General features: G+C 43.4%; 1 pseudogene; it reads right to left on the bottom strand.

Annotated features, from left to right (window-relative positions):
* Positions 1 to 1,737: 1,737 nt before the first annotated feature.
* Positions 1,738 to 3,627, bottom strand: LOC141110909 (fructose-bisphosphate aldolase B pseudogene; annotated as a pseudogene).
* Positions 3,628 to 10,760: the final 7,133 nt, after the last annotated feature.

Here is a 10,760-nt window from a genome sequence, read left to right as displayed (position 1 = left end):
CATGGTGCCACTACATTGATGATGTATTTATGCTTTAGGATGGGTCTGATGCCCTTCTCTATGAATTTATGATTCAAAACAATAAAAATTAATTCAACTTGCACTTCACTATGTCACAAAGTTCAAGCGAAATCACCTTTTTGGATGTTCTTATTCAAAAACAAACTAATGGTTGTCTGTCCAGCCAGCTCTTCCGCAAGCCCACAGCGGGGAACTCCCTGTTACATGCTTTAAGTTTTCACCCCAAACCCTTGTTGGCCTTGATTCCCTACAACTAGTATTAAGGGCTCGACACAACTGTTCTGATGACGTCCATTTTCAGAAATAGACTTCTGGAGCAGGGCTACTCTAAGGCCTCCCTAAAGAGGGCATATAACAAAGTATTCAATCTATCCCGTCAGGAATCTGCTCTTCGCCCAAAAAAACCTAAAGGTGACGATATAACCAGCATCATCAACACAACACAAACAGATCAAATATATCCTGAATAAGTATTGGCATCTACTCACCATGGACTCAACACTTGCTCCTGTTGTATCTGATATGCCTGCTGTCGCCTACAGGAGAGCTACCTCTGTGGGTGACAAACTGGTATCGAGTGAGTTTAGAGCTACTAGAGGTGACGCATGTAAAAACGTTAGGCATCCTTTCTTGTGGAGGTTGCACATACTGTGAATACATGAAATTTACCTATTGGCTGACACATGGCTCTTGTTCATGGCGACTCCATCCCTAAAGTACATTTCTTGGCACTGGATTGCATTCATCCAAATCAAAGGGGAGGTGATCTTAATAAGCTTAGATGGATTTTTGACCTCCAGGCCACTTCACCTCCTGGCTTAAATTAAGCATTTAATTTTAAACCAATTTACCACTGGGGGGCATCTATTCTTTATTCCCTATTCCATGCCTATCTATATACAATTTCAACTTTTTTCTCTTGTTTCCTTCCGAACACTGAGTATGGTCTGCTGTCTTGATCATGGACAATTTTTGTTCTTTATATGTTTTATTTTTCTTCTGTTTTTGTTATATACAGTGCCTTTAAAAAGTATTCATACCCCTTTCAAGTTTCCACATTTTGCATTGTTACAACCAAAAACATAAATGTATTTTATTGGGGTTTTATGTGATAGACCAACACAAAGTGGCACATAATTGTGAAGAGGAAGGAAAATGATAAATGGCTTTCAAGATTTTTTTACAAATAAATTAGGGGAAAGTGTGGCATGCATTTGTATTCAGCCCCCTTAACTCGGATACTCCTAACTAAAATCTAGTGGAACCATTTGCCTCCAGAAGTCAGCTAATTAGTAAATAGAGTCCACTTGTGTGTAATTTAATCTCAGTATAATTACGGCACTTTATGGTTTTAATGTGCTATGGTTTTGTTTTGTTTTTTATTTTCTTTTAAAAGGTTTTATTGGAATGATGTTCCTGGTGTGTTTTGGTCGCACATCATATAGCAGCATTGCAAAAATATTTCACAAATTATAGGGAAGCTCCACCCAGAACTAAAATGCAATTTTCGGCCAAGTATGTTGAGTAATATTTAATTCTGTAGGGTTGTTCTGGCACCTTTTGTGGAATAGACAAGTCAATGGTGCTTTACATTTTAAGGATGGTCACTTGTAAAATATTGAATTATTCATTCAGTTTGCATTTTTTATCTTTTTTTTGTATTTTATTTGAAAAAAAAAAAAAAAAGTTACCCCTTTTCATAGAAGTGACTTTACCTTTTGGCCTACAGTGTCTCTATATACCTCTATTCTATTCATGGCTTCTGTCTGATCTTCCTAATTTTTTTTTTTAATTTATGCAAATCTATCTTGAGCCAGACAAATTTTGATCCATCTATGGTCAGCTTTAACTAATAGTCAAGTCGGTGAAAACTGGTAGCTCTGAAGTCTAAACTACAGCAGATGTTCCCAACCTGAATTAAACTAACCAATCAAAGGATATTTCAGGAACAGATAACGAGAGGTAAGAAATCCACATTTCCGCCATGCTGGAACTGAAGAACAGTGAGGTAGAGGTACGTGTAATTAAAAAACTTAAAGGATCATACTGCACATAAAATGTATCTTAGTTCTGGGTGAGGCATTAACACAATGAATGTGATGGATTTTGGTCCTGTTATAGGTAGTCCAGCTATAATGTGGAGAAAATGACGATTTACCTTACAGATAACAATAAAATTTCCAGTTGTCTATTCCAAAACCGTGCTTTTACTGCAAAATTACTTATTAAGGCCGTGCAAAGTACAGCAACCCACAGCAAACTGTTTTCTGTCTGTTGCAATCACACCAGGGAAAGATGTCATCCGATTGGTTGGTATGGGTTATTGCACATTGCATATTGCTCTCTGCATTGTTGCCCTGGGAGCAACTGATATGACTGGCTCAGTGTATGAGGAATGGGGCATTAATACCATTCAAGTAACCACAGAAGGAATGTAAAGATGTAACATAAGGGGGCAGTAGAGAGCAACATTTAGTAGGTGTAGCTGGGCTGGAAGAGGGATTCGGAAGAGGCGGAGTCTGAAGATCCAGATGGTTTATACTTCCCAAGGAAGTATGATCTTTGCTCTCTTAGGGAAAGCTTCCTGTGATACTTTCTGATTCTCTGTTTTCCCAACTCAGGCAGAGAGTGCTGAGGCCTGAAGGGCACGGCCGTAAGAGAAGGACAGATGCCAAGGACGAAGGAGATTGCAGCGGTTCATGGCATTCAGGTTGAGAGATGCCTCTTCTTCACTCTGACCTCCAGACAGGAAGCAGATACCTGGGACTGCAGAAGGGACCGTTCGTCTCAGGGCAGTAACAGTTGCCATAGCAACCTGCTCAGGCATAAATTTTTGAGAGCATGATTGTCCTCCTGTCACCATGTTTAGCTTTAAGAGAGTGCCTTCAAGATACACATGATGCTGGACAAGAGCATGGTACACTGCAGACAGGACCTTCTCTGTTTCATACTGGCATCTTTGGAGATCATGTGATCCATCGGACAGAATTTCAGGTTCCACGATTGGCACAAGACCGTTCTGCTGGCAGATGCTGGTGTACCGTGCCAACACATTGGCATTTTCATAGATTGCGAGGCTTGAGGGTGCGGGGTCTGAGATCTTCAGCACACAGCACCACTTGGCAAAGTCAGCACCATCCTTCTTGTACTGAGCGCAACGATCGGACAGTCCATCCAGACCTTGTGTGGTGGTTTCTCCATCGGTTCCTGCCAGGGGAGCAGTGCCTTTGTCTACCTTGATTTCTACAATGATTCCCTGATCCTTCAGGACTTTGGAAAAAGGGACGCCATCACTGGACTTTTGGTATAAGGTCTCATGGAAAAGGATGACCCCTCCTATGCTTTTGTTGAGGTTGGGATCGGCTGTGAAGAGAAGGTTTCGGAAAAAGCGGCGGTTCTCTTCTGTGTTCTCCACATTAATACATTTCAGGCGACTTCCCATGGTTCCCACAGATTCATCTGGCGCAAGTATTCCCCTGCCATCTTTAACAATACGCTGAGCATTCTCTGCGAGTTCCTTCTTCTGTTCATTGGTGAGGGCTGGAAACTGAGACATTATGGTGGTGTGTTGGCACTGAGCTGGCAGTCAGGATCCTGAGAGTGGCAAGGCCTAATGTGCTATGGTTAGTTGTTATAACATCCTTTTCATTCCAATGGCTGCTGTGTCTGTGTTGTCCACTGGGTGACCCCTTGTGGAGTCATCACATACACCACTTGGCGGGTAGGCCTCAAGGCCCAATTATGGGGAGGAGCTCCTCTGTGCCTCCATCGAGCTATTTGTAGTCGCGGTGAAGGTTTCCTTCCGCTGGTATTCTGTCATCTCCAACCTATCAAAAACTCCAACCACTTGTACTGTGCATGCACGAGTGCGGGCACGAGAAGGGCTTTCTTCTGCACGTCGGATTGCGATGTAAAAGCCATCAACTACACCAAATACTCTTGTCGCCGCACCGCACCTGCATGGTCTTCGTATAACACACGAAAATCATTACATCAAATTCTCCAACTGTTATGGCACTAACATCCCCTGTCACATCTTCTGACCATCTCACACACATAAACCAAAAGAGATACATGGACAGTTAAACAAAAATACAGTTTTATCACACCAGATTCAAAGCAATAAACATGATGAATTGGGAAAATAATGTACGGAACAATGTATTTGCAGAACTATGTTCACACTCGCATACATATCCACACATCGTTCTGTACATTATCTTGCCAGTTCAGGGGAATGCCGCGTACACACGATCAGAAATTCGGCCAGCAAAAGACCGATGAGAGCTTTTGGTCGGAAAATGCGACCGTGTGTATGCTCCATCGGACTTTTGCTGGCCAAATTTTCGCCAACAAAAGATTGAGAGCATGTTCTCAATTTTCCTGACGGAAAAAGTTTCTATCGGAAATTCCGTTCCTGTGTATTCAATTCCGACGTGCAAAAAACCACGCATGCTCAGAATCAAGTACGAGATGGAGCCACTCAGTCTAGTAAAACGACCGTTCATAATGGAGATGGCACATTCATCACACTGCAAATATTTAAATCTTTCAATGCAGTGCATTCTCTTCTTCTTTATAGTGCTAGAAGAATGAAGTTGTTTTGCTGCTCATATTCACACAGACTTCTCACAAACATATTTCTTTATTATTTCTCATGATCTCCTGAATAATCTTTTTGTTTTTTAAAGCCAGATCTCCATAATAATGTTTATAATTAATTTTTATAGTCATTTTTAATTTTTTTTGGAGTCAAGATCTCTTTTTGTTTTTTGATTTTTTTAAAATTATTTTATAGTGATCTTCTTTTTTTTTGTATGTCACGTTTCCACAACACTATTATTATCTTTGTAAATCTCAATGAGGTTGGTTGGTGTCCCTTGTTAACTTGACATTGTATCTGCCTACTCCAAAAAAAAACTGTCCTTTTTGAAGTAAAACACATAGGCAAGTATTTCTGAACAAAAAATATCCATTTATTCTGGGTCATAACAAAATAAAGAGGAAGGCAATGCTGGAGAAACTGGTGAAATTTGCGAAGCCTTTGTATCCCAGGGTAGACATCAATAATTTTACAGCCAAAATTGGTGGCCTGAGGAGTCCTTATAATAGTGAGCACAATCTGGTCCAAGACTACAAGAGATCAGGAACAGCAGCAGATGACATATCTGTCCCCAGGCTGTGGTCATACAACAGCCTGCATCTTTTGCCAGACGAGACTGAACCCAGGCCATCACTCTCTGGTCTTCCTTAGATGCTTCCTTCCAGGCTGTGGCTGTGGTGTTGGAGGTGTGGCAGGAGGTGGAGGAGGAGGACCATGGTTCAACTCACAAATGTGGCTTTGACTTTTGAATTGGCCCCTCAAGCCCTTGTTTAGGGCTTGTAACATCACTTCCTCACATAAGAGCCATTGGCGCTCCTCCATTTCCAGAATTTTGCATGCTGTAATGTATGCAAAGTCCTTTTGAACACTGTGGGGGGGTTCTGAGAGCTGCAGTAGCCTTCAGAAATAGGCCAATCGCTGCAGACCTTCACGTTACTCCTCTTCCTGCCACTTTTTGGTTGAAGGCGGAGGGGAGGGACCTGCGATTCTAGCAAGCTACTGGGCCTGGCCACCTCCTGGCTGCCACTTTCCACGGCCTGGCTGAGGCTTTCCTGTGTATGAAAAAGGGACATTGTTTTAGGTTTTGGTTCATCAATCACACAATTTTCAATTCATGACTGTTGCTAATTGAATGTTAATAAATAGAAAAGACTATCATTCTGACCCCAGCATTTTTCATTCTTGTCCCAATCATTTGTGGCCACTACTGTCTATTGATATGTAAAACACTTTGTGAAATCAGAAATTAGTGATCAAAATTAGCATATATTTTACATAATTAATTTGACAACCAGAAATATTTTGAAGAATGCTATACCTGGCTCAATCTGGGCTCCTCCACATGTTGCTGCCTGGAAGTCCCAGGTTGGACATCAGAAGCCTCAGCTGGGGGGGAAGGAAGCATTGAAGGAAGACTGGAGAGTGTTGACCTGGGTTCAGTCTGGCCTGCCAGAAAATGCAGTCTGTCATAGTAGCACAGCCTGGGGACATAAATGTCATCTGCTGCAGCTCCTGATCTCAGGGAATCCTGGACCTTCTTGAGCTCCCTATTATTAGTGCTCCTCATGCCACCAATTAGGGCCTTCAAATAGGGGATGTCTGCTGTGGGGATCACTGGCTTCACAAATTCCAATTGATCTAGCGCTGCCTTCCTCTTTGGTTTACTGTTATAAAAGGGGTGGTTTACCTGCCACAGACAGGGCAGCTCCCTGTACATATCAATGAAGAGGAGCATAAAGTCCTCATCATCGAATAGATCCATTTTCTCTGCAAGACACAAAACAAGACAAACGATAATGTCAGGCGAAACTCTCCTAATCTTGACCCAATATAGGCCTCAATCTATAAGCAGTATAGGCCACTGATGCACCAACTTAAAATTGTACCTTCGTTATAACGATCGGCGTTTCCGCTACACTCTCCTCCACTCACAGATCGTACGTATGACGCACGCGTGTTATGCTTTATATACACCGTGCATGCGTGAAACTCCACCCGCGTCGCCCGCCCCGGACGTTCTTTATAGAATATTCCCCGCCCCGATCTTTTTCATCGCAGTGGGAGACGACATGGCGGAGACACAGCAGCTGCTTAATAGCAGTAACGAGGAGGAAAGCCCGGAGCAAGAAACGTCCCGATCCAGAAGGAGAAGATTTAAGGCCTCAAATATGTTCTTTGAAGAGATGGTGGAGATGGTCGACATATTGAAGAGGGCTATGATGGGAAGTATGGACCGTACCTAAACCCAAATGTGGGAAAGGCTAAGCTCACGACTAAAGTTGTGAAGAGTCTGCGCCGGAATTTTGGGATATGACGATCCAAGGAATAACTGAGAAAACGCTGGTCAGACCTCAAATTGAAGGAGCATGATCAGTACAGAAGGATCAAGAAAGTGCTTCTAAAAAGTAAGTACTTGTTGTGTGTTCCTTTTCTTGTTATTACTTGCATGCTGCGTCATGTGCTTTTCTCTAAATACGCTGTTTTTGCCAGACACAGGGTTAACTACATTTGGTCATGATAATTTGTATTCAAAGACGTTTAGGACATTGTTGTCTAGATGTGTTTCGAATTGCAAACTTGATTCAGTGTAATGTAAGGAGAGGACACTCAGCATCTGTTTACACATTTGGACTCTGGAGCACTAGTGTGGGACACAAGAAGAAACTTTTTAGGGTGTCCCACACAGGTGCTCCAGTGGATACTTGGGGTGTCTCCATGTGTGAAAGTTGTCCAAAAAAGGTAAGTATTCCAGCTTTGGTAAGGGATAAAATCATGTCTTCAATTTTGAACTCTGCCAAAACAGACAATTGTACCCCACTTCCAAACAATGTTTCATATTCCTATTTCTGGACTCAAATATCGGTGTGCTAAGCATACCTTTTGTTTCATTCTCATAGGGGAGCAAATACTTGGAAAATATGAGGACACCAGGGATGGGGAACAAAGGTCACAACCTGAGGATGTGGAGGAAGGAGAGGTGGTGGACATTGTCACCACAAAAGGTCAGTGCCAGACACCACAGATTCAGGTAACAGATGTATGCCTGCATATTTATAATACATGGTGTGTATTTTTATTTTAGGTGATGTTCAGGTTGTGGTACCAAAATCCAGTCATTTTACCAGTAACAGTGCCCAACGGATGATCCAGGAAATCATGTTTTGTGGTCAGGATTTGGACATTATCAAAGAAAAAACCAAGGAGATGGAACAAAGACTGAAGAACGTGATTGATGTACTAGGGAGAATTTAAATCCTAAAAAGATTCCTGGATTTTTTTTTTATTTTTTACAAAAATGTTATCTAAAGTTTTAATACAGTTGAAAAGCCAAATTTGGAAGATGCACACAGTGTGACAACATGTGCTATCTGCCATCAGGGGATTTCAATGTACGTGTTTTGTGGGCGCAACCCCTTCTTCCCAACTCTAGTGGGTGAGAGGAAGTAGTTGCACCCCCAAAACATGTCCATTGATCCCCCTTGATGGGAGATAGCACATGTTGACATTAGGTATTGGATCAGAAAGGAAATCCCCATTTTGACTCACAATTTGTGTGCATCTTCTAAATTTGGCTTTTACAGGGGTGACTTCACCCCATCTGATGAAGGCAAGATCAAGACCTTTTTCACACTATAAAATGTCTGATATTGCCTTCTTTTTTGCAATGTTGAACTTTGTAAGTTCCAGAGTTGTGTATGTTATGTTTGTAAACATGCCTGTTTCTGCATTTTTTCAGATATTTCAAGGTAAAACTTTGAAAAGAAAAAAGATGTGTTTTTTTTTACCGCCAAATGTTTTGTAAAACGCACATGTGAATGTGAGTAAAATGTTTTATACTCAACAATGTGTGGCTTCTTCTTTCAATAAACAATACAATTTTTTGTGTTAAGTTGGTGTTTACAGTGACATTACATTTTTAATAATGAAAAAACCACTTGGCACTACAAGTGCACTAGGAGAACCTAGGAGACAGCAAAAAGAAACCCAAGCAGTAAATGAAAATCAAGATTTGATCTGATAAAAGAGAAAATTTACTCAAAATGTGCTGGCATAGCAATGGCCCCCCTGCCTGTAAAATATTCTACATATTTTTCTCGCACTTTACGGGCGCTTTGGAGGGGGCAAGCCAGGACGGACAGCTTCCAGGGCCGTCATTTGAGTTTCTGAAAGTCCTGCCTCAGGCCCAACTGAGGCAACATAATTAGGATTATTACAACAAGCCCCCACACAGCACGAACTTTACGACAAGCACATACCCGCAACATGGCTTCAAAATGGTTGGCTGGTCAGAACAAACTAAACAGAATGCACTGAAGAACAAACAGCAAGGCTTGTGAAGAGCGAGATGAAAATCAGTAATGAGCGGACAAGAACGCACTGAAAAACAGATACGAACTGACTTCACGCACTGAACAGCAGATACAAACCCACAAGCACAAACTGAACAGCAGTAAAATGATCTGAAAAAGCAGGAGTCTGAAAAGCATGAATCGTCTCTCTCCAAACTTCTACTAACGCGAGATAAACACAAGACTAGCAGAAGGAGCCCAAAGGGTGGCGCGCTGGCTATTGAACTTCCCTTTTCTAGTCCCGTCATACGCATTGTACGTCACCACGTTTTGGACGGTCAGACCATGTGTATGCAAGACAAGTTTGAGCGGAATTCCGTCGGAAAAAGCTATGATTGCGATTGTGTGTACGTGGCGTTAGTCTTCTAATCTAACTCATTAATCTTCTATGTACTCTGGACATGTCTCTGGGGCCCCATCCCTTCTAATCTATTCCATGTATCCTCTGTGTACTCTGGACATGTCTCTGAACCTCCATCCCTTCTAATCTATCTCAAGTATCCTCTGTGTACTCTGGACATGTCTCTGGTCCTCCATCCCTTCTAATCTAACCCATGTATCCATGTAGGGGGAGCACACAGTGGGGTGAAGTCCTGATAAGAGCTGTCACAGGAGGGCCCTCACATAGGACACATGGCAGGCAGGGAGGTGAGGTTGGCACACTCAGGGTGATCAGGCAGGGTGGTGAGGTTGGCACACTCAGGGTGATCAGGTTTCTGTTCTTAGGGGAGGTGGGGTCCTAGTCCCCAGGGAAGATGGGGTCCCTAGGTGAGATGTAGTCCACGTTGCCAGGAGAGGTAGAGTCCTTGTCCCCAGGGGAGAAGGGGTCCCTCTCTTCAGGGGAGATGGGGGTCCCTGTTCCCAGATAAGATTGGTGTCCCTGTTCCCAGGGGAGATAGGGTCCCTGTTCCCAGGTGAGAAGGGTGTCCCTGTCCCCAGGGGAGATGGGGTCCTTGTCCCCAGAGGAGATGGGTGTCCCTGTCCCCAGGGGAGATGGGGTCCTTGTCCACAGGGGAGATATGGTGTCCCTGTCCCCAGGGGAGATAGGATGCCTGTCCCCAGGAGAGAAGGGGTCCCAGTCCCCAGGGGAGATGGTGTGAGGGGTAGGGGATGGTCTCACTCACCATGACCAAATCTACAGGTCCCTCATTCATGGTCGCCTGGGCTCCCTCCAGCAACAGCACAGATGGGCAATTAGCATATCCTCGGGGAGCACAGCTATGGCTTGACATGCTCTATCTACAGGACACTTTTCAAAATAACAAAGAGTGACAGAGATCAGAATAGACACAGCTCTTGGTATATTACTAAACTGTAGGTGATTGTCATAGATTGCAAGCTCTTGGGCACAGGGATCAGCATTCTGACAGCTATTCAGCCACCCCCCCACTGGCACCGCTCTATCATTCTGAGCTCCAGTGACACATACATGCTCTCCAGAGCAGCCTAGGGGCCTGTTAGTGGTGAGGGCGGGACTGGACGCAGTGCTCCCACCGATGTCATATATCAGCTGGCATGCCTCTCGAGTCTATAGTTTTTCTGGACCCGAAAAAACATTATGCGCTGTGATGCCGCGCGAACAGCTGTTTGCTGACGTAGCCTCAATGGAAGTTATGCGTTCGAGACTTTGCATAAGTCAAGGATTTTTCTAGAACACCGGTGTTCTGCCAAAATCTGCAACCTGTCAAAAACTCCAACCGTGTCATAGGTGGGTGTATTGGCCATGCACGAGCATGGCCAATACACCCAGATGTTTGTCTGGGCTTCTCCTAGGGAACACAGGAGTG

The sequence above is a fragment of the Aquarana catesbeiana genome, linkage group LG10 (assembly GCF_042186555.1).
Source record: "Aquarana catesbeiana isolate 2022-GZ linkage group LG10, ASM4218655v1, whole genome shotgun sequence".
NCBI classification, from domain to species: Eukaryota; Metazoa; Chordata; class Amphibia; order Anura; family Ranidae; genus Aquarana; species Aquarana catesbeiana.
The sequence above is the reverse complement of the archived record's forward strand: the minus strand, read 5'-3'. Positions and strand labels throughout refer to the sequence as shown.